The sequence below is a fragment of the Pinus tabuliformis genome, chromosome 1_2 (assembly GCF_031772625.1).
Source record: "Pinus tabuliformis cultivar Carrire ecotype Pingquan chromosome 1_2, CPIR1, whole genome shotgun sequence".
Taxonomy (NCBI): Eukaryota; Viridiplantae; Streptophyta; class Pinopsida; order Pinales; family Pinaceae; genus Pinus; species Pinus tabuliformis.
This window is the reverse complement of record NC_142298.1, coordinates 1,253,505,256-1,253,524,186: the sequence shown is the minus strand read 5'-3', so window position 1 is coordinate 1,253,524,186 and position 18,931 is coordinate 1,253,505,256. Positions and strand designations below refer to the sequence as shown.

Genomic DNA, 18,931 nt, shown 5'->3' with positions numbered 1-18,931 from the left:
CATATTCTCATATTGATTTGAAACCCGGTAGCATTATGTACATTTCACCTGTATGTATAGATGATTTTTTCATCAGACTTGAGCATGCGAACACCAAATGCTTCCATCACCTGCAGACTCAATATAGATGAACACATCAAACCTTTCATTAATAATTTTACTCCAAATTCGAGGTAGATTAGACTACGATGAGTCATGGACCCACTATCTAGTAGGATTTACAAATAAGACAATTCCATAACATCATCTCTGTTCTTTCCATATACGACCTGTGACCCTCAGTTTCCTCTGAATAATCAAACCATCATGACTGTCCCGGACTTTCTTATGGTTGTCGCGAATGCTTCTTGGTATTCCTTGCCAACACAGTTTTCGTCTATTTGTCCCCACGCCACAATTTTTTGCTTCATTATCATCACCCATAAAGCGCAAAAAGGCCATATACACAGGGGCCATTCCAAGCTGGAATGTTTCAAAGTGAAGACAGAATTGTTGACCAAAACAGTTGAATACCGTCAGCATCCATGTTGCATTCTCCACCTCCTGAGGATTAGGTTTTACATATCGACGATTTAAGGTGCAGCCATTGTGCATGTCCACCTTGTGATCATTTCTCAAGTGAATCACAAGCGCTGGAATGTCCCCAGTAACTGAGCATTTCAGAACCTCCGTAAGGGCAACTGTAAGGCCTGAACATGCATTGTTGTTCATTCTTGAGCTTGCTATAATATGGGAATATGTCGTGACAACCAAACTTTTGATGTCTGCAAGGAAGTTCCATAGATTCTGCAACCTTTTCAAGAGCCAAACATCTTATATTCCCCAGCTCATGTCTGCAAGTGGGGAAACGGTTATGCACTCTCAATCGTTTGCATCATTGTGCTGGTGGAATGATCTTGACTAATACGACCCCATTTTCCGCCAAAGAAAAAACAAATTTCAATCAGGTGTCTATGTTCTCTGTTGATGGAAGAACTAATACACGAACAGCTAGTATCGTTTACCCAATCTTTAACATTTCAAAAGCTCATCACTGACACGTACACGATCCCACAACCATGTAAACCTTGATATCTTCAATCTTATCTGAAAAATCTAACATTAGACCTTTAAGCAGATCAACCTCATCCACAGCAGTTGTAGCCCGTGTACAATAGGCATGATAGGATTTGGTCCTCCACTGAAAACTTGAACAAATCCCCAATTTCGTAGCACGCTACGAAATCACCTAAACAGGCAGCGCTGCGAAACTGCTAAAAAAGAATTCATGTGCTGCGAAAAGACCCTGTTTTTAAGCTAGGCTAAAAAATTTTGGCAACAGAATTTTCAGTGATAACAACGACTATCCCAAACAGGCCATATGATCCAAGCAAAGTTGCCTACAATGCGCTAGAGTAGGCCAAATTAACAAAATTCAAGCACAAAGAAGATTGGTTTGACGACCTATTCGTTGCAGCCGAAACAATAGGTCAAGCTAAAGAACTTGCTCGATTGAGATATAATGATGAAGGACTGACTGAGTTCAATAAGCTTAGAGAACAGAGGTTGCAAACTCTGCCTCTAGAATTACTAGCAACAACCCCAGCGACTTCATCAAGCGGGCCTATTCGGAAACAATCAAAAGAACCTCCGGTAGTAACAAAGGATCATAAAAAGGAACAGGAGGAGAGGCAGAGAAAAGAAAAAGAAGAACGGAAGAAGAGAGCACACGAAGAGAAACAGAGGAAAGAGCAAGAGGAAAAACAGAGAAGAGAGCAAGAGGAAAGACAAAAGAAAGAACAAGAGGAACAACTAAAGAAAGAGCAGGAAAAAGAACGGGAAGAGTCCCAAACCGAAAAAGAGAAACAGACCACCACCGATGTCAATGTGGACACTACCATAGACCCCAAACTATTCCAGGAATGGCAGCAGTTTCATTCCATCATCAGCGGATTGGAATGTTCAAAAGATGGGGACACTTCCAAGACAAATGACACACAGGACATCACTCCACCTCAGGTTCTAAGTGGAACTAGCGGCCCACCCATTTCTAAGGATGTTGAAGTAATACCAAAGGACCCCTCCGACCAAATCGTTCTCCAGGTAGAAGATATTCCTCCCCTAGATGTTTTCTACAGCCCGAGGCATAGAGCAGTTGTAAAGCAATCAAGGAAAAGACGAAGGACTGATCAACCTTCTATCTTTCCAGAGCAAACAGTCACGGGTAATGTAGTATGGAAGGAGGAATTGGACCCCTCCGATGACCTAACAAAGCTGTCACAGTATGCAGGAGCCTATTCCGTAGCAACAATCGACAAGGCATTGGAGGTAAGTCTTCTATTGAAGAGTAAGGACCAAGAAATTTTTGCAATACAGGCAGAATTGTCCGAGACAAAGCAGAAGGCAGCGCAAACAGAGGAGCAGTTGCTGGTACAACAACAAATGAATGATCAATTAACCCAGCAATTGCAGGAAGAAAGGCAAAGGATTGACCAAAATGCAATCCAGAAACAAAAGGAATTGTCGGAAGCATTGGCACAATTGAGAGCAGCAAATGAACAAATGATGAAAACGAAAGATGAGCAAATCGCTCAATTGTCATCGCAGCTTGAAATAATCAAAGGCGCTCCACAGGTGGATGAGTTCAGAAAGGAAGCATCACTAATAAACAATGCATTGATATCACAAATTAGGCTCCTTTGTCAACAACTCACTGAGGCAGAGTCATTGTGTGAGTTAACTACATCCATTAATCGGCAAGTAGAAAAGGCCAGGAATGAGTTAGACCAGGCCGACAAGATCATAAGTGGATATCTTGACTGGCAAGATTCTGATCAAGGGAGAGAAGCAAATTTGCCCAAGATTTCAGAAACATATAAAGACATACTTTTTACAGAATGGCACACACAGGTAATGAAAGCAGAAAGGGCAGCTTCAAGGTGTAAATCAACCTCCAGCAACCTAGTTGATCTGGTTAACAACACTCTCTACTTGGCAAATATTATCTCCCAATGTACGCCAGGGAAGATAACAACAACAAACATGTTGGAGCAAACGTGTTATCCTGACTTGGAGGAAAAGGGGAGATTGATTGCTGGGGTTAACAGTTTTACCTTCGATGCATATTGGCTTTTCCTGATTAAGCCCCACACACAGAGAGCCGCCCTTAAGTGTTTGACAGATGCCATCGGGCGTATAATTCCCGACATTCAGGATGCCACCTATGCTGCCCAGCTCAGTTCGCTTCTCAATAAACCACCTGAAGTTGAGCCAATGCTTGCGACAAGTCAGCTCAGGTTTAAAGGCAAGCAGCCTACCTGATAAATTATGTCACCGATTGCCAGATAGCTCCAAGAAATAGGAACAATATTTATTGATGCCAATTATGTAGGATTTCTGTTTATTAGATATTTAGATTAGTTTAGTATTTATAGACCCTTTCATTGCTTTGGAAAGGGTCGTAAAGTTTTGTAACAGACTTAATAGACTGAAGTTTGCACTATTGTGCTTCAGTCAATATTCTTTTATGAAACTGGGCCAATTGTTCTTAATTTAACAAGGATTCTTCTTTATGCAATTGTGCACTATTTTCGTTGTTGACGATTTTTTTGCGTTGAAGGAAGAACTACAAATAGCGATTGATATTTGGGAGTGTCAAACAGCTCATATGGTATTTCTATCTATGTCTGAATTCATTCATTTTATATGAATTTTTATGTGATTATTCTTGCTATTGTTGATTATATGCATGCGCTGTAACAGCAGATCTTTATTCATTCCACTATTGGATTTTTTACGATGTTCCTTTCCTTTCAATCATGCATGTGACAATGATATAAATGATAAAGTGTGGTAATTTTGTTTTAATCGCTCTGTTTAACTATTTAGGCACAAAAATCTTGAATGAATTAATATCTATGCCTTAAAGATGGAGTCATCTATATGCCTGTCTTTAGACACAGACCATCAAACGCTACGCTTTAAAGTTCAATGAGTCCCCGGGATAGATCATAGTTATTATATTCTTGCTGATAGTTTTAGTTATTCTCTCGTCACTAGCATAGTTTATAATCACTCATCCATCCCATTTATCCACTTCTGGGAAACTGGTCCCATTATCCCCAGTCGGAGCCACTATTCCAAACGGAAAAGGAGCTGTACTAAGGTTCGGACCGGGTGGTTATCCCCGATGTTGTTGCAGCGATTTTCGAGGCATCAACAGGGTCTTGAAACATTGAGATGGGAAGAACCCATAAACAATTAGAAAAGTCAGCAAAAGCTCAGAGAACCTTGAAAAATGAACAGAACTTGATTTGTTTTTAATTCATTTCCTAATCCAAAAAAGTATCTCTATCAGTGATTAAACACCATGTTTCCCCTCTATTGGCACATTGAGCTAACTCTCATTGGAAAAATCAAAAGCTGAGCAAAAATTATCCTAAAAAAACATTTTACAAAAAGGTTTGAGCCCTGTCAAAACAATTTATGGAAAATATCACCAATGACTCGACCAAATCACAACCTTCTCAATAAATAGTGAGTTAGCCAAGCCTTTTAGAACAATTTTTGGCAGTAATTTCTTGTTTCGCATTACAAAACAACTTAATAAATAAGAACAAAAATCATGAAGGAATAATTCACAAGAAAAAATAACTAACCATAGCTAAAAAGGACATATGGTATACTTATTGATAATGTTATAAAATTCAATGCCAATAAAATTGTACAAACAAAAATTGAGAGCTATAACCAACACCAACCTTGAATCACCCACATACCCACATCCCAATGCCCAACTGGAATGGCCCATGGGTCAAAGTTCAACTTAAACAAATTTTCAAAGACAACTTGCTCCAAATGGTACCAATCATGTTTCACTTTCAAGGAAATTGACCCAAAAATTGCCTACAATGGTCACTTTGATCCATAGCCCCAAAGCCTAGTTGACTTATTGGTGCTTAATCAAAACCAAAACATCTTATAGTTAGCCCTAAAACTCTATTGGCTTACCCTAAAACACAATTGGCTTCTTATTGGTTGATCACAAATACGTTTTATAATCACTCATCACCCATTATTGAAAATATAACTTGGGAGAATGACTAGTCGAAAACTTGACTAACCTTAATAGTGAACACTAGATTCCAGCTACATAAAGCCATGGCCCATAAGTGTCCAAGTTGAAAAGTCGATAGATCATCAAGTTTTTGAATTATTTTTAACCTTGATAAATAGTTAGCTATAGATTAGAAGGAATGTCTGAATGAATTTTCAATCAAATTTGAAATAGAAAATAGTAAGGAAATATAAGGTAGGAAATTAACTATGACTTTACATTATATATCAATAGTGGAAAAAGGAACCTATAGCTTTGCTTGTTTATAGACATAATGCTAGCATATGTGTCTAAAGTTAACCAATTAGCAAACAATTGCCTCAAAAAATTCAATTACCTTGCACTGGAATAAACGTTACTGTAGTTATTTTTCTAGTACAGCTTTGTGTTTAGTATTGTCATTTGCACTAGTCAAGTACTACTGCACATTACTAAGTAGATAATCTATATGGTATTCCCTTCAAATCAATTACATATCAAGTAAAATTGTCAAGCACTTGTATTCCTTGAAGAAAAATTTTGGCCTTAACTATGATTCTTTGATTTCCAAAATACACTGTTGGTGAGGCTAAGCATGTGATCTGACCTTAGTTTCATTAAATTCACCTTAAATTAGATATATACATATTAAATTGACCACTTTATTATTGCAGTCTGCAACCAACCAAAGTTTTCTTAAGGGAGTGCAAGTATCCTCTAATTTGGCATCTATGAGTATGAAGTATCATCTAGTTTGGTATCTATCAAATATGCAGAGAATAAACCACAAGAAACCAACATAGGGGCAAGAGAGCTAATAAGTAAAACTGTTGATACAGAAAAGATATGATAATACATATTTTCATTTTAGATTGTCAAATGGAGGACATGTGTTTGTTAGACAGTCCAGAATCAAAGGAGTGGTGGCAGAAAAGTTTAAAACTACCATCCAAAGAAAAACCTCTAATACAAGTCCAACTTTGAAATGATAGATTTTGTCAGCCAATTCAAGACAACAAGATAGCAAAACTAAGAGTGCATTATCCATCTATAATAGTGCAAATCATCTGATATATCAACATGTCTCTATTGCATGTGTTTTAATGTTTTCATTCTTTAATAACACTCTTATATTGACATGAATGTCGAAAATCGAGATCTTAAAGAGGCTGTCATTGATTCAACTAGTTGGTAGGTTTGACACTAGTAGTAGCCCACAAAATATGACACATAGATTCCATGTCATGCATATCATTACATAACCATGGCAATATAATTGGCATTAATACAACAGAGAAAACAACTATTGCTTGTTGAGGACATGAATAACTAGAGAAAATGGCTTTCGACCCTTACAGAATTCAATAACGAGAGAAGAAAATGCCAATTTCTATTCAACATATTCTATGCTTGACTCAGTACTAAACAAAATTTTGGTTTTATTACAAATCATGGACCCCAAGATACATTCATTGCCCTAGCTTTTGACTTGAATGGATTTAAAATCATATCAAAAACTTTACTGAAACAATCTCTTTTTCTTACTTAATGAACAACTGCATCAAAGCCTCGCTTACTGATTAAATGGATCACATCTTCAATGCAGAGGTTCTCTACTTATACTGTCTCATTGTAAAATGAGTAAGTTGTAGAGTTTCTCTTGAAGGAAGTGCAATGAAGTCTACATTTGCATTGCGAGTCTTATAGATCACTAGTAGGACACTAAATATTGATCTCAATGAACAAATGAACTGTAGCCTTTCCTAATGGTTAAATGGATCACATCCTTAATGCAAAAGTTCTCTAGTTATAGTGTCGAATTGTTAACGGGAATAAACTGGAAAATTTCTAAAAGAAAGTGTAATGAAGTCTACATTTGTGTTGTGAGTCTTATACATCACTAGGAAGACACTAACCATTCAATCTTAACACTCATAACAATAGTTGAGTCATTGTGCCTGCCCCTTGGCAAGGATGCTGCGTAGTAACAACCTTGTCACAATTCTAAGGGAAGAAAAAATATGCACACTAAGAGATGTGGAACCCTAGGGTTTGAGGGAACAACCTTGTCATTGGCTTTTTTGGTGGTTACGTCTCGCTTGGGGAAGGATTTGTGTTTGAATAAAGTTTCAACCATTGATTTGTTGGTGATCATCCACATAAAAACCAAGACAAAACTACATTAATTGTGAGCGATGTAAGTTGCATTATTCGGATTCTTGGCAATTATTTGAATTGTTTTGCTACTAATAAGCATTGTCATTGTGTAAATTAATTTTTGTTTTGTTTTTCCTATTATATTGTATTAAGTATAAATAGCTTCTTCCTTAGCACTCCACACTTCCCCATAGAATACTTCCCCACATCCCTACCCAAATTCTTTCCACACAATAAAACTTTTGCACATCAATATTTCTGCACATTCAGGCTCCACCTCCTTCTGCACAACAATACTTCCACACATTCAGGAAACGTTAATGAGTCGACATTAAGATTCACTAATGGTAAATTGTATGAGATTTGGATCTAATAGTGCCACCCCAAAATTAATGGGCAACGAAACAAAACTAAATTGAAGTGTCGAAAAAATTTACCTCAAGGAGACTAGAAAAATCCTAACAACTACAACAAGTTATCTGATTGAATGACAAGTCAAAATATTATTTAGCATGTGAACTTGAATTCCTGCACTACCACAACGAGCAAAAGTATGCAAGTTTAGGTTAATTAATTTATTTATAAAATATTTGATTCAACAAGAACAATGCAATTGGCCTGATTTGTTTGTTGTACTAATAATTTCATGCCTAGCTTTACAATATATGGAAAATAACTAAATTAAATTATTGTTGTTGTTAAAAGATTATATTAATTTTAAAATTTGTGTGATTTGATTGTCATCGATGTTAGTTAAAACATAGCCACAGGCTCTGGTGAATACACGCCATTCAGTTTTGTTTGAATACATATAAAGTAGAGAATTCAATTTTTGGGTTGACAAGCATAAAGGCATAAGTAGAGTTCGGGAAAAAATGTATGTTTAGAAAATTGTGTCTATATGTTTTAGGACTCATAATGAAGGCACTCTACTTCTCATCTATTCACGGAAACTGTTGATATTGTCAGGCAAGGGTTTATGGACTAAAATAATTGAAAACTATGTCTTCCTTAAACCTATTCCTGCGACCATCACTAGTCGAAATAGAGATCAACATATTCCAATGTCTTGGCATCTAAACTTCTTCTCATTAGAGACCTCTATATTGTTGAAAGAAACTCAATCATCTTGTTTCATAGTCTTCCAAAATATAAACATCCATAACTAGATCCATGTAAAACCTATAATTTGCTCATTCTGTTGAAAATAATGAAAGTGGAGAAAGCTACGATAGGGTGTGAGGTTTAAATAAGGTAGAAGCAGTGGGAATTTGGAATGGACTAGAAAAATCTGGAATGTGAATATTATATAATGTACCCCAGTTGTGCTCTTGAAAATTTATAATTAATTATAATATTTTTTTAATATTGTCCAGAGTTCCAGATCAACAAAGTTCAAGCAATATGTCGTGGAGTTGGTGGGTTGTATAGTTACAATATAGGTACACCATGGGGGGTGGGAGAAGCAGTTTCATGTGCAAATCCTCAATGATATTTTAACTAGGATGGGGTTCAGCACGACAAGATAGCTAATTTATTTTTGGCCATACTGACTCATATTGTGGTAGGATGGTTCATCCTCCACACAAACTGTAATCTGCATCTTTCATCTCTGCACAAACCATCCTTCGCACCACAACCTATCTCTTAGAAATTATAATCTTCCCCATTTTAGAGTTGGATAAATTTAGGAGAGTCAATTAACTGACTCAAGTTAAGAGTTAAGTCATATTTTGGGAAAAGTAGAATTTAGAGTGTATGTGCCTATAAAGTTAATTTAGACTAGCTACTAGATGAAAAAGTTTAAATATCCTTCCAAGTTTATTATAATAATCAAGTTTTTGTGTGATCAATAGAAGAGTTGAAATCATGTGTCTTTGTATGTTAATTTTTATTGTGCATCTGCCACACTTTTGGATTGCAAGGCTTCACTGGTAAAGTGTGGAAGTAGTTTTGCTAGTTTCGTATTTTTGTTTACAATGGCGTGGACATTCACAGTTTCTTTCTTTATTGTTGGCTTTTTGGTCCTATTAGGTAGTCATATTTAAGCACCACAAATTTCTTAGGTCACTCAGAAAGTGTTCATAATGTACATAGTTGTCTTTAGTGCGACTTTTTGGAAGCTTTTCCAGTGGGTTTTTGGGGTCTAATTTCTCTAAAATCCAATAGAAATTTATTGAATCACAAGTTTGATGGGTAACTCCTCCACAACCCAAATACACTAAGGGTTTTTCAGGGTGTTGAATCCATATATACAGTTAAAAAACGATTTTAAATAACACAAATCAATATTTCACCTCAAAATTTTCAGCTAGATTCGGGTACCCAAAAGTCCATAAAATTGCACTAAAAACAACTCCATAATGAACCATTAATATCAATTATGTGCCTTTGAATGGCCCTGACACCTCCCCTATCCAATAGACAATTTAGCCCGAGCCTGTATTATTTAGTTACTTTCGATGTATTTAAAAATTGGACGCCATTTCTGGAAGCAGAAATATAACTCCATAAATGTTAGGCCTTGTTTTCATTGTTGAAATAGAAACATAGGAGGTTGTTTGCACTTCCTTAATTTTGAATAAGATGTGTTATCAGTGGCGACCAGCCCATTTTTTTTTTTTTTTTTTAATTGAAAAATGCCATTTTTTATAAATAAATGTTTTGCTGTGATTTGATAAAGCTGCCTTAATGAGCCCTGCCATCCAATAGACAAGCTAGCTTGAGCTTGCTTTATTTAGTTACTTTCGATGTAGTTAAAGATTGGATGCCATTTCTAGAAGTAGAAATGCAACTCCATAAATGTTAGGCCTTGTTTTCGTTGGTGAAACAGAAACATAGGATGTTGTTTGCACTTCCTTAATTTTGAATAAGAGGTGTTATCAGTAGCAACCGACCCATTGTTTTGTGATTTTGTAATTGAAAAATGCCATTTTTTATAAACAAATGTTTTGCTGTGATTTGATAAAGTTATCTTAATGAGCCCTGCCATCCAATAGACAAGCCAGCCCGAGCCTGCTTTATTTAGTTAGTTTCGATGTATTTAAAGATTGGACGCCCTTTCTAGAAGTAGAAATGTAACTCCATAAATGTTAGGCCTTGCTTTCGTTGCTGAAACAAAAATAAAGGAGGTTGCTTTGAATAAGAGGTGTTATCAGTAAAAACCAACCCATTGTTTTGTGATTTTTGTAATTGAAAAATGCCATTTTTTATAAACAAATGTTTTGCTGTGATTTGATAAAGATTTCTTAATGAGCCCGCATGCTTTATAACTTATATTCGACTTATATCGCCACAATACAAACTGTTAAAAATATATACAAATGGTTTAAAAAACATACTCTTTTATTTAAAATAAAATATAATGATACAAAGGGATAAAACCATATATTTTTTTAAACTCACTGGAAAGTGCCCCTTTTCATATGCTTTTTAAACAATGTGCGTTTAATTAAAAAATATATAATGAAACAAATTGTTAAAACCATATGTTTTTTTAAACTCACAAGACCCCTGCCATCCAATAGACAAGCTAGCCCGAGCCTGATTTATTACAGTTTGATACACACTGATCTGGAAAATACACCGCAACCACCTACAAATGGATTTTCAGTTTGTCCTACTTTACGAGATACCTTTACATCCAGTGTGTTTCATACGATGCGTGCCACAAATGAAAGATGGGTCGTCGAAACCATAACCCTATTTATGGAGTTGGGTCAATTGAAAGGAAATACTGCTCTGATTATGTCAGTCATCAGAAGAATGTTTGGTCATCCATGAAGTTTTAGTGTTGTTGCCAAAACTAAAATATCTCAACATGTACATATTTTACAGACTTTTCAGAAACACTGTCTATTTCGGATAGAATACACAAAGATCTGGAAAATACATCGCAGCCACCTGCAAATGGATTTTCAGTTTGTCCTACTTTAGGAGATACCTTTACAGCTAGTGTGTTTCATACGATGCATGCCACAAATGAAAGATGGGTCATCAGGACCATAACCCTATTTATGGAGTTGGGTCAATTGAAAGGAAATACTGCTCTGATTATGTCATTCATCATAAGAATGTTTGGTCATCCATGCAGTTTTAGTCTCATTGCCAAAACTAAAATAGCTCAACATCCATAGATTTTGTTGACTTTTAAGAAACTCTGCCTATTTCGGACAGACACCTTTAGTTGTTTTCTCTTTGCACCTTGTAAAATCACGTGTCTAGGAAGATCAATTTCCTTATTATGCACATCAATGAAGTTTGAGCACTTTTTTTGAAAGATCTGTCAACAATATTTTCTCTAGCGTTGGCATTTCTCGATTTACATATTGGTTTTGTGGTTAACGATTTATAGATAAAAGCATTGATCAACCACTATTTAATTGATTAAGTAGTTGATTCTAGATCACTTATTTAAATGTATTTTAGTCACACACATAACTACCAAAACTTCAAAAGGGTGTACTCGAAATCTTGAGAGAGAGTAATCCAATTAAGCGACCAAACTACAAAGGGATAGCTTGAAAACAAGCAATTTTGGAAAACATATATCAATGACACAATTGAAAAACAAAAATATTCACCCATAAAAAATAAAATCATCAGTGAATTGATGAATGACATCATAAAAGCATGAGAAAATAAATCTTCATCGTATTCATAGAAATTTAATTTCAACGTTAATGGTAACATAGCTTATCAAAAGCTTCCATTCATAAATCTATAGTATATGCAAATTAAAGAACTTGATTTCTAAGAGATGTGAGGATCGTGGAGATGAAGACTATCATTTGAAATTTGCAAAATGTGAGAGTTAATTTGATTCCTCAATGAAATTATGAAAGTGAAGGCTGCGACATTACCGAGAGGTCTTCTCATAAAATCTAGAGAGAAATCGATTAGCGTTGTATACCTAACAGCTAGATTATTACTGCAAATTCTTTGAATTCTCCACCGGTTGAACTAGAGCATGTCTGGAAAAGCAGAAAGATACAGTTTCAGAGAATGAATAGGCCCTGAGAATGATCTAATAGGAAGAGTCATTATTCTACTCATCTTCCTATTATTATAGAGTTAATGAGAGGGAATAAGTTTTTTTTCTCCTCTCAAAGCGGCCGAACTCAAGGGCTTGGAGAAGGGTTGGAGAGGACTTTAAATAGTGCCATGCTTAAATTGAGGATATGTAAAATATTTATAAATGTTTGGGATAGAAGATTGAAATTTTTGATTGTAAATGTCGTAACTGAATTGTACGAGGTTGTGATGTGTTTAAGATTGTATAACCGGTTGGACAATGTTGAGAAGAAGATGAAATTAGTGATGAGCCTATCTATAATTTCAAATTTATTTTGACTGAACATTCTATTGTGATCCATAACCATCCCACCACCATCGGTTGGATGATAAATCCAATGTAGTTAGAAGTGATAGAGCAGGTTATACCCAGTTATACAGAAGGCCATTCAATGCTCACCCATGGATTTAGGCATTCACATATCTCCGATGGCCACGCTCTGCTGCTAGGGTTTTGTTTCCTCAGTCAGGGCTAACATACTCAGACATAACACATATCACACATATGAGCTCTAACTTCCATAACATAGGAAGGATACCTGCACTAATGTGACATGTAAGCTGAATCACGGGGAAACTTTAGACTCCGTGAACTTGAAAAAGACCCAGTACAGCTAAGGGATAAAAGCGATATGATGGACACGGAGGTCAAGAAGCTAGAAGATGAAATCAAGGAAGCATTTCTCATTAAAAAACTGAGGATCGTAATGCAATATGCATATGATCATACTGATAAGTTGGAGTACTATCGTCGTGAACTGGTTAGTCTGCTACCTTGGCTTGGACCACATATCACCAAACGTAGTGACTAGGGTAACACATTGCACTTAGTAAAGTGCACGGTGCTATTGACAACAATGGAAGTTGGGGATTCTATACGAACCATGGTGGAGGACAGGATGGAGCGCCACACGGGTGGTGCGACCACCTAACTAGTCATAGAAAGAACAGTCTTAGCGCTCTAGGAAGTTGAAAGGGAGCGCGGGACTATAAACTACTTTTCCTGGGAGCTGCGCACTCTAGGAGATGTGCACAAGAATAGAACATCACAGGGTTTGCGACCACACACGGAGGGTTGTGCTGTCGCATGGTTTGGTTAGGAAGTGACTGTTGAGGTCACTATTCACAATGGGATGTGTTATTTGAGGCCAAATGGAGCAGGTGGTGGACATTTATGATGCGAGTTATGGGCAAGATTTGGAAAAAATTTCCACAAAGAAAGCATTAATGGCCCGAAATTAGGGGGAACGATCGAATTTGAATTCAAAAGGTGCTATAAAACACAAAGGGCTAGCCAACGAACAACACTTGGTCATTTGAGAACTGAGCATTTGAGTAGAGCACTAAGCATTGAGAGCAGAGTGATAATTGAGCCCCTAAGTTCGCAAGTGATAGAATACAACCTAGATATGATGACGACCACTAAGGATGGTTTGGGAATTGAAGAGGTAACCACTGGCAAGGCCGCGCAGACCCCAATGGTGGAGGATGTTCCAAAAGGTGCCGAGGTTGTGACAGAAATCCTCAAATCACCATGAACACCGAGGTAGAAGAAGGATAAACAGGCAATGGGTCTAGTACATGTGTCCCCGATGAATCCACAGCACAACAAACTATCCATGGCAGAGAAGGGGAGAGAAGTCACAATAGAAATATATGAGGAAGAAGAAGACTCGCAGGCCCTGATACAAAAGAAGAAGAAGAGGACATGGAGGAGGATATCCAACCGTTACACTCTGCAACAAAACTTCCCGCATATGTCCCTCCATGGAAAGGGAAGACTAAAGTGCCGAAGGATCTGGATGAAACCAAGAGTCTGCTCCAGACAACACTCCTCCCAGATGGCATTGTGTTTGAAGGAACGCACCTGGGCCATGTACCAACCATGAAGTTTGAAGACTGGGATCTCACTGACCGTGAGAAGTTCCCTCATCTGGAGACCGGGAATCTGATGAAGCAGAACACTACGGGGGTGGTGAAAATGCTAGAGCCATGAAAGTGGCTCTGCAGTGTGGAGAAAGATGGATTGTTGAACTTACTTTGGGTACCACATTTCCACTGTGAAACAATTACCATTTCCTCATCAAGTAGCTACTCTGCCTGGTGCATGATGGGTATCTATTGCTATATGATCCCATCCCCATCACGATTGACCTGATTCACTGTATCTATCAGCTCCCCTGCAAAGGAAAGGACCCCACGACCATAGCGGAGGGAAAAGGTAGTGATTTGACCCTTGTAGAAGCCATGAAGACAAAATACAAGCTGGAGAAGAAGAGGAGTGGCTACACTATATCTAGCATCAAGGACAAAGGGGTCCGCGTAGCCACCCAAATTATGGCCGACAAAGTTATGAGGAAGTGTTGTGCTAATGAGGTACCAGCGCCAGTGATCACACAAGTTGAACAGTACACAAAGGGAGTCCAGTTCAACTAATCCGAATTCCTCTGTGAATTTTTTTTGAAGAACTGTCACGAAGCCCAGGAGAAGGGTAAGACCTTCAACTATTCGTGGTTGCTATTATCCATATTTCTTGTAGCAAGAGAACTGCTAGAGGACAGTCAATTCCCCAACATTGATAGAGAATTACGGGAGGCCGCGAAGTACGCTTTTTTCTAGGCCACAAAGGACACGAAATGGATTCACGACACCAAAATATTCTGGGTGCTCATGGACATGAACATCTGGATGTGGATCAACTAAAAGCCACACTTGTCACCCATGGTGTACAATAGTCTACAGAGTTTTGCAGACTTCAAAGCTGATATGCACAACATTTATGTCAAGGCACGAAAGGATCCAGTGAAGTAGTGGATGAAGCTACATTTTTTAGCCACTAACGACGCAATTTTTAATGTCTTGGATACATGGCCTCCTAAACGGCGTGCCCCAGATCTAGTAGAATTGGAGAAGGAAACAACATAGAAGAAAAAGGATGATGTCAAGCTGTGCGTCACACAATTCGTAGAGAAAAGGAGGACAGAAAAATAGTAGCTGAGGTAAGGGCATGCGAGAAGAGACACAAAAATTCATAGAGCAGAAGAAGGCTGCAGAAGCAGTAGCAGCAACACAGGCATAAAAGGTAGTAACAAAACAGGCAAATGAGGGCTAAGCAACATCCTCGCAAGGGTAGGAGGCAGAGGAAAAAGAAACAGCAAAAGGGAGCACGGATCCATGGACCCTGTCTACACAGTTAAAGCACCCATGCAACGCAAAGAGAGTGGGACCAAGGAAGAAGGTCAAGGCCTCGATGTTGGACATTGACCCGATCACCTTAACCGAAGGTGATCTCCATGACATTGGTGAGATGGTCTACGATGTCACCAATGAAGCACTTCAGGAGTTTATACAGAAGCACCAGATTGTGTTGGAGGCCCTCAGGGCATAGCTACAGGAGTTACAGGTGCGCCCCCTCACGTGGATACTATTTCTACCCACATCATAGTAGGATCCTCAACGGCAGAATAAATGCTACACATACAAATGGAAAATATGATAGTGTTGTCGGAAGGGGCCATAGTTGTAGCGAATGTGACCGATATATTTTTGGTTAGCATGTTGAAAGGCCTTGGCCTTAATTTGGCTGCCATTCCGCGAGAGACGTTGTATCAGCTACATGATGGGATAACGACAAAGTTGCGTGCCAAGGAGAGCCACATGATGTAAGTTCTTAGCAAATAGAAGATTAACATGGAACATCACAACTTGCAGCACGACAAATTGGTGTCACAAAAAAACATTTGGCACAGGTGGTAGATGACACTTTCCGACGTGTCCTAGCACTAGCCATCCCAGTAGATCTACTGGTAGATGTGCAGATCCACAGTTTGGCAACAGGAGTCCGCGAGGCTTGAGAAAAAACAACATAGATTTAGCTGGAGCTGAATCTTCAGATCGTCGAGCTGCGGTTGAATGCGCAGCCTTCCACTCCCTGGGAAATCAGAGAACAACGTGCTAGCACTATCACAATAAGGTTGGAAGAAATTGGAGGTGCAGTGCACGAATGTACCGACATGTTGGAACAGGTACTTGAGGTCCTCATGACTCTGCAGGAGGACCCCAACATTCAGTGCCTAGAGACAGAGGCACGCGAACTCCAGAAGCAATATGACAGCGTCAGAGGAACTGCGCAGACAATAGTCCTCACTCAGCGGCTTGTAAGGATGCAGCGAGCCAAGGCATTAAAGGAGTAGGTGGATGCGGCTCTCCATAAGGAAGCAGTTCTCAAAGCATGTGTCCAACCATGGATTGACGAGGCCTTCATTATCACCGTGAATATTGAAGGAAAGTTTGCACATATACATGGGATGCATGCGTAGATGTAGGGAAGCACGTTAGACACATAGGTCTCAGAAGAACAGATGCAGCAGGTATAGCAAGCGGCAGCTTAGTGCGTTGCGGACATCGGTACCATTCAAGAACAATTGGAAGGACTCCGCGCCAAGATTGTCGTGCCAACAGAGTGACTCGAGGGTGAGTCATGATGTTTGTGTTAGGGGCCTGTTGGGCATGGAACCCCCCCACGACATGTTTTGGGGCTCAGAGCCCAAGTTTTTCATTGATATGGTTGTAAAGACTCCGCAAATTGTGGGCGTGGACCGTGAAATGTATGTTAGAGTCATAGGGTTGTCCACCCTAATTTTGGAATGTAATTTTGACCTTCCCATGGTCCGCGGACAATGGGATTGTATAAATAGAGCGAGGCTCTAAGTTGTAAAGACATCAATATAATGGATAGGATGAGATAGCGAAGTGGAAGCATAGAGTAAGAGTCTAAGGATGTTTTGGGTCGTAGAGTAGGAGAAGGCTCTGCAGCTGAGTGCACAGAGGCCTAGAAGAGTCCGCAGCTGAGTGCGTGGACCCCTGCAGCTGAGTGCGCAGGGTAGAGTTGAGTCTGTAAAAGTAAGAGATTAATAAAGAAAGGTTTTTCTACCAATTCTGTGGATTTGTTCTGAGTTATTACATTTTTGATATCATTTGCGAATATATTGTTTATTTACTACGCACACTTGTATGAATTTTGAATATTGTTAAGTATAACTGAAAGCATACAAATAAGATAAGTTAATCAACTAATATTGGATTACTAGTAAGGACTTGGGTAATAGCAGTGTTCAGCCCCTGAGTAGGGTTGTGCGAAGGCATCATCTCAGGCTACGAGGTATGGGTAAGTGTGCATAGCAACGTGTGCAGAGGGTCGAACCACAGACCACTTAAACTCATCAAACATCTCCAAGGTGCGGAAACCTGGTTCTAACACCCTCCCATACTACTTCGGGTGAGGCCTCAGTTCGTGCTCCGTGGACTGTTACCAAAAAGGCTAGTAGTACTGGGATTTGTTTGGATAAATCACCTCTGAACTTGGGTTAGACCCCAACAAGCCAACAAAGCTTTAGATTTACAGTCCCTTTTGTAGTGCCCTTCCTTTCCGCATTTCCAGCACACCACCTTTACAGGTTTTCCTAGAGATTTAGATCTCCCTCTAGATTTAGATCTCCCACTCGATGACTTATTTTTGTTTCTGTTCTGGCACCATCCTCATACAGACAAGGCATCACCATTCTGGCTCTCCATTTTTTTCTGTCTCATGTCCTTCATCAGCAGAGACTATTTCATCAAACTGCAAGGGAGTTGCATTGCTACCTATTGCAATAACCATTCTATCCCATGAATCTAGTAGAGAACACAACAAACTCATGCACTTATCTTCATCTAAAATTTAAATATCAATATATAATAATTGACTTACCATGGTATTAAATGCGTTCAAATTCTCTGTCACCGAGTCTCGATCTTTCATCCTCAGGTTATACAACTTTTTCTATAGGAACAATTTATTCACGAGAGACTTAGATTAGTACAAAATCCCTAACTTGTCCCACAAAGCCTTAGTCGTAGCTCCCCCTGATACATTTAGCAATACTGAATGTGAGACACACAATCACTCTTTGCTTTCTGATCCAACTTCTTCCATTCTTCATTAGACACTCATGTTGGTTAGTACTCAGATCTACCGTGATCCACTGATCTTTATCCACCAATAGATCCTCCATATTGAGTTTACACAACTCAAAACTCTGACCATTAAATTTCTTGATCACTATCTTTCCACTGCTTGCCATCTTCTTTCACCACCAGAATTGATCCCACAGATCTCGCCCTAAATAGGGTCTACCATAGGCTCGAGTGAAACCCATCAACAGCAAAAGTGTCCCCTTGAAGCCAAAACAACTCTGATTCCAAATTTTGGTTTTAACCCTGTATAGAAATTACCTGCATATAGATTCTAAAACATAGAAAATAAACAATGTGAGAGCTTAACACATAAAACACATATACACAGAAATTTTCCCTTGGATCCCAAAATTGGGACTACCAGCTTGATTTTTCATTATGTTCCTTTCAATGTTATAATACATATTTATACATGTCTAAGCATCTAATACAATCGACCAAAAACCATCGCGTCCAAAACCATGTGTGAAAACCATGCACAAAACCATAGGTAGGTCCGCCCAACATAATATAGGGTCCAAAAAAAAAAATTCACGGGGTGTTGCCCTGGACCCTGTAGAGGGGGGCTACCTGCCCCCCTTTTTATAGAAATTTTTGGGCACTGCAACCCCA

At 38.6% G+C, this 18,931-nt stretch overlaps 1 pseudogene; it reads right to left on the bottom strand.

Moving 5' to 3' along the window:
* Window positions 1–243: 243 nt before the first annotated feature.
* LOC149210788 (E3 ubiquitin-protein ligase DIS1 pseudogene) overlaps window positions 244–18,931 on the bottom strand; it is a 137,597-nt pseudogene continuing 118,909 nt past the window's right edge.